Consider the following 6,861-nt stretch of genomic DNA (forward strand, 5'->3'; position numbering starts at 1 on the left):
GTTCGTTACATTAAAAAAGTAGACAAAGTAGTCCCACTATAAAGGAATATGGTACCATGTGAGATTTGTTCCTAAGTGACTGTCACTCACCCTCCACTCTGTGGACCTCACACTCTGTCAACACCAGGTCGTTGCCATGTCGTCTTGCAGCATTGATTTGTAATGATTTCCTGTGTATACAACTGACCTGGGCTTTATTGCCATTCAGAAACCAAAGAACCCAACATTAACCATGCTTTCTATCTGTGAAACCATACTGGCCGTCGGGGTATTGGCGGACGGGCCACAGTGTCTCCGACCCCTCCTGTCTCAGCTCCAGTATCTAAACTGCAAAGGTTTATGTGTCGGGGGGCTAGAGAGAAGGCATAGTCCTGGGACTATGCCTCAGGACTACCTGGCATGATGACTCCTTGCTGTCCCCAGTTGTAATGGATTTCCTCTTCGTCTGAGGAGGGAGAGCAAGGATCGGACCAATGTGCAGCGTGGCAAGTATCCATAATGAGATATTTAAATAACTCAACAGAACACTAAACAAAATAACAAAAGTACAACAAACAAACCGAAACAGTTCCGTTATGGTGCAAACACTAACACAGGAAACAATCACCCACCAACACCACGGACCAAGCAGCGGTAAATGGAGCAGTGCAAACTGGACTATGAGACAACTTGAGAGGAGATAGAGAGGTGGTCGGTCGACCCAGGGAGAGTGCCGGAGCCCGCCTGGGATTCTCTGGAACAGTGCGAGGAGGGATACAGGAGAATGGAGTTGGCGAAAAGACACGGCAGAGCAACAGGTACGAGAGGCAGCCCCCAAAACATTTGGGAGGGGCCACACGGGGAGATTTGGTCGAGTCAGGCGATAGACCCTGAGCCAAACTCCCCGTGCTTATCGTAAGCAAGCGCGTTACTGGTCAGGCACCGTGTTATGCGGTGAAGCGCACGGTGTCGCCAGTACGCGTTCATAGCCCGGAACGCTATAGGCCAGCCCCCGCAAGTGCCCATGCGAGAGTGGGCATCCAGCCAGGGCGTATTGTGCCAGCCCAGCGTGTTATGGTCTCCGGTACGCCGTTTCGGCCCAGGGTATCCTGCGCCGGCTCTGCCGTGCTGTGCCTCCGGGGCGCTGGGAGGGTGCAGTGCGTCCTATGCCTACGCTCCGCTCGTCCCGGGCGAATGTGGGCATTGAGCCTAAGGAGAGGTGAGAGTGGTATGCACCAGATCTCCAGTGCTCACCCACAGCCCAGTTCAACCTGTGCCTGCACAGGATCCGGGCTAAAGTGGTCATCCAGCCTGGAGGAGTGGTGCCAAGGCTGCGCCCAGAGCTCCAGTGCTCCTCCACAGCCCGGTCCTTCCGGTGTCTCCTCCACGCACCAGGTCTACTGTAGGTCTCCCCAGCCTGGTGGGTCCTGTGGCAGCGCCACGCACCAGGCTGTCTCTCCGTCTTCTCCCTCCAGGTTTGCCCTCCAGTCCGGAGCTGCCAGAGCCGCCCGCCAGTCCGGAGCTGCCAAGAGCCGCCCGTCAGTCCGGAGCTGCCAGAACCGCCCGCCAGTCCGGAGCTGCCCTCCAGTCCAGAGGTGCCCCTCAGTCCAGAGGCGCCCTCAGTCCAGAGGCACCCCCTCAGTCCAGAGGCGCCCTCAGTCCAGTGCTGCCTCTACTAGGGTTCCAATCCGGGGTTGGTGGCGAGGGTCGCCACTCCTAAGGTGCCACATAAGTGGGCCGAGACTATGGTGGATGGTGTCCACGTCCGCTCCAGAGCCGCCACCGCGGTAAATGCCCACCCAGACCCTCCCCTATAGTTTCAGGTTTTGCGGCCGGATTCCGCACCTTTGGGGGGGGGGGGGGGGTACTGTCACGTTCTGACTTTGTTCCTTTTTATGTCTTTATTTAGTTTGGTCAGGGCGTGAGTTGGGGTGGGCATTCTATGTTGTTTTTCTATGTTTTGTTCTGTATGTTATATTTCTATGTGTTTGGCCTAGTATGGTTCTCAATCAGAGGCAGGTGTCAGTCGTTGTCTCTGATTGGGAGCCATATTTAGGTAGCCTGTTTTCTATTGTGTTTTGTGGGTGATTGTTTCTGTTTCAGTGTTTGCACCATTCGGGACTGTGTCGGTTTTCATTTGATTCTCTTGTTCTTTTTTTGTATTCATTTCGATTAAACATTTATATGGATACGTACCACGCGCATTTTGGTCCTCCTCTCCTTCCACCAACGAAAGCCGTTACACCAGTCCACCTGGTCGTGCTGCTGCTGCTCCAGTTTCAACTGTTCTGCCTGCGGCTATGGAACCCTGTTCACAGACGTGCTACCTTGTCCCAAACCTGCTGTTTTCAACTCTCTCTCTCTACCGCATCTGCTGTCTCTAACTCTGAATGCTCGGCTTTGAAAAGCCAACTGAAATTTACTCCTGAGGTGCTGACCTGTTGCACCCTCTACAACCACTGTGATTAGTATTTTTGACCTGCTGGTCATCTATGAACGTTTGAGCATCTTGGCCATGTACTGTTTATAATCTCCACCCGGCACAGGCCAGAAGAGGACTAGCCACCCCCTCATAGCCTGGTTCCTCTCTAGGTTTTCTCCTAGTTTTTCCTAGCCACCGTGCTTCTACATTGCATTGCTTGCTGTTTGGGGTTTTAGGCTGGGTTTCTGTACAGCACTGACACTCGGCTGATGTAAAAAGGGCTTTATAAATACATTTGATTGATTGATTTGACAGACGAGTGGCTTTTCCCTCTGGTCAGTGAGGCTGTAGAGAAAGGCCTTATCATCATTGATCACCTGTCCAGTCTGGGCATAGTCCTTACTGATGTAACCTCTGTAAACAAACCCAGCCTTGTGTTTAGGCCACAAGTACGGTGGGTCCCTGGTGGTTGCAGCGGTTGCTGAAGTCGAGTATCCATGGACGCTGCCTTTGGATAATGGAATCAAATAGAATGTCACATTTTAGCATAGCCTTTTTTTAGTACTTGTTGTATTGTTGTATTGATTTAACATTGTGTTTTTTATTATAACAGCAAAGTAATTGAGGTTTTTAATGACAACTGTTTGTAATAGCCTGTACTAATGCTGAAACACCAATAACTAAACAAAAAATACAACAGAATAGACTAAATGGTAATTTATTTCTTTAGTAAACCAATACGAAAAGATAAACACACCATGTAAAGTGTTGGTCCCATGTTTTATGAGCTGAAATAAAAGATCCTCTAAATGTTCCATACGCCAACAATTTTTTGGCACAAATTTGTTTACTCCCTGTTAGTGAGCATTTCTCCTTTGCCAAGATAATCCATCCATCAGACAGGTGTGGCATATCAAGAAGCTGATTAAACAGCATGATCATTACACAATTGCACATTGTGCTGGGGACAATGAAAGGCCACTCCAAAATTGTGCAGTTTTGTCACACCAACACATGCCACAGATGTGCGGCAGGGCGGCAGGTAGCCTAGTCGTTAGAGTGTTGGGCCAGTAACCGAAAGGTTGCTAGATTGAATCCCTGAGCTGACAAGGTAAAAATCTGTCGTTCTGCCACTGAACAAGGCAGTTAACCTCTAACGAGCCTCTACCCCGGTCCGGGATCACCCCCCACCCCCCCACACACTGATTAGCATAGCTAGCATAGCTTCACAAGTAGATAGTAGCATCTAAATATCATTAAATCACAAGTCCAAGACACCAGATGAAAGATACAGATCTTGTGAAAAAGCCACCATTTAAGATTTTTAAAATGTTTTACAGGGAAGACAAAATATGTAAATCTATTAGCTAACACGTTAGCAAATACACCCACTTTTCTAACTCCATCAGTTTCTTACTACTTCAGGTGCTATCACCAATTCGCTAAACTAAGATATTGATAGCCACTAACCAAGAAAAAACCTCTTCAGATGACAGTCTGATAACATATTTATGGTATAGGATAAGTTTTGTTAGAAAAAAGTGCATATTTCAGGTAGAAATCACAGTTTACAATTGCACCGACCATCACAAGACGACTAGAATTACTATAGAGAGCAACGTGTATGACCAATTTACTCTTATAAAAACTTTCATAAGAAATAGACAAAGCATAGCAATGGAAAGACCCAGATCTTGTGATTCCAGACAATATTTCAGATTTTCTAAGCGTTTTACAGCGAAAACACAATAAACGATAAGTTAGCATACCACATGTGAAAACGTTACCAGAGCATCGATTCCAGCCAAAGAGCGCTATAACGTAATCACCGCCAAAATATATTAATTTTTTCACTAACCTTCTCAGAATTCTTCCGATGACACTCCTGTAACATCATTTTACAACATACATATAACAGTTTGTTCGAAAATGTGCATATTTAGCCATACAAAACCGTGGTTATACAATGAAAATAGTAGCAACTCAAGCATCAAAATGAGGGACGTCAGCTTTCAGAGTGATCTAGTTTAATCGAAGCTAATCATATACTTGACTAAAAAATACAGGGTTGACAGGAATCGAAAGACAAATTAGTTCTTAATGCAACCGCTGACTTACATTTTTTAAATTATCCTTACTTTTCAATACAGGGTTCGCCAAGTGACGATAACAAACAAAATGGCGAAATATGCGTTTAAAATATTTCGACAGAACAACGATTTATCATATTAAATATTGCTTACTTTGAGCTGTTCTTCCATCAGATTCTTGGGCAATGTATCCTTTCTATGTTGTAATCTTCTTTTGGTCGATAGATGTCCTCTGTCCTTCGAATATCCACTAACGATCGACGGGACCCGAAACGTGTCCAAAGTTTCAGAGTGCACAAAAAGAAATTCCTCAAAATCGCACTAAACGGATATAAATTGCTATAAAACGGTTCAAATTAACTACATTATGATGTTTTTAACAACTATAACGACTAAAAACATGACCGGAGAAATATCACTCTCTAAACAACGATTTGGAAGGAGGCAGGTCTGATGTCCATCTTGCGCACGACGCATGCAGGAAGAGGCGGTACTTCTACGTTTTCTTGTTTTATAGTGCTGTGATTGTGCAATAGACTCCATTCAAAACGTGATGACGTACAGACACCCAGAGGAAGACGTAGGCAGTGTCGGTTTCTTCATAGCATTCACTGTCGCCTTAAAAACAGACTCCAGATCAGGGGTAAAATTTCTGAAATCTGACCCCTGTCATGAAAGTGCTGTAGATATGTTCTGTACCACTCAGAGACAAAATTCCAACGGCTATAGAAACTAGAAAGTGTTTTCTATCCAATAATAACAATAATATGCATATTGTACGATCAAGAATTTAGCCACGAGGCAGTTTAATTTGGAGACCCAAATATGCTAATGCGGAACAGCACCCCCTATAGTTTCCAAGAAGTTAACCACACTGTTCCAAGACTGTCATTGTAAATAAGAATTTGTGCTTAACTGACTTGCCTGGTTAAATAAATTAAACAGTTTTGAGGGAGCTTGCAATTGCATGCTGACTGCAGGAATGTCCCACAGAGCTGTTGCCAGATAATGTAATGTTCATTTCTCTACAATAGGCCGCCTCCACAACGTCGCTTTAGAGAATTTGGCAGTACGTCTAACTGGCCTCACAACCGCAAGACCACATGTACAGTATGGCGTTGTGTGGGCGAGCGGTTTTCTGATGTCAACGTTGTGAACAGAGTGCTTCATGGTGGAGGTGGGTTGTGGTATGGGCAGCATAGCTACGGACAACAAACAAAATTGCATTTTATCGATGGCAATTTGAATGCACAGAGATACCATGATGAGATCCTGAGACCCATTGTTGTGCCATTCATCCGACGCCATCACCTCATGTTTCAGCATGTAATGCTGGAGTTTGTCCCCCCTTTGCTGCTATAACAGTCTCCACTGTTCTGGGAAGGCTTTCCACTAGATGTTTGAACATTGCTGCAAAGACTTGCTTCCCCCGTTCTGTGAGCTTGTGTGGTCTGCAACTTCGCGGCTGAGCCATTTTTCTCCTAGACGTTTCCACTTCAAAAATAACGGCACTTACAGTTGACCGGGGGCAGCTCTAGCAGGCAGAAATTTGATGATTGACTTGTGGGAAGGGTGGAATCCTATGACGGTGCCACGTTGAAAGTCACTGAGCTCTTCGGTAAGGCCGTTCTACTGCCAATGTTTGTCTATGGCAATTGCATGGCTGTGTGCTCGATTTTATACACCTGTCAGCAACGGGTGTTGCTGGCTGAGCTGAATCCATTTAATTTGAAGGGGTGTCAATGAATGAATGAATGAATTAATTAATATTAATTAATAACATTTTTTTTGTGTCAAAACGCCAGTTGGCAACCAATCCCTTATGGGATTAATTGACACATAAACAAACATTACAATAAATCACTGTGATTATTCAGTGATGAATCTTCTTCTGGTGTTCTCTGCGGTGTGCATCGCATAAAGAGTTTTTAAAAAAAGTGCTAAATAATTTTCTAAAAATATATACATAATAGTAAATAAGGTTATCCAAACAGTAATTATATCTCAAGAGCAGTAAAAATAATAACGTACAGTACCGATCAATGTTTACTATTTTCTACATTGTAAATAATAGTGAAGACATCAGAACTATGAAATAACACGTATGGAATCATGTAGTCACCCAAAAAGTGTTAAACAAATGAAAAATATTTTAGATTTTAAATTCTTCAAAGTAGCTATGGTTTGCCTTGATGACAGCTTTGCACACTCTTGGCATTCTCTCAACCATCTTCACCTTGAATGCTTTTCCAACAGTCTTGAAGGAGTTCCCACATATGCTGAGCACTTGTTGGCTGCTTTTCCTTCACTCTGCAGTCCAACTCATCCCAAACCATCTCAATTGGGTTGAGGCAGGTGATTGTGGAGGCC

This window comes from Salvelinus sp. IW2-2015, unplaced genomic scaffold (assembly GCF_002910315.2).
Source record: "Salvelinus sp. IW2-2015 unplaced genomic scaffold, ASM291031v2 Un_scaffold1809, whole genome shotgun sequence".
Classification (NCBI taxonomy): domain Eukaryota; kingdom Metazoa; phylum Chordata; class Actinopteri; order Salmoniformes; family Salmonidae; genus Salvelinus; species Salvelinus sp. IW2-2015.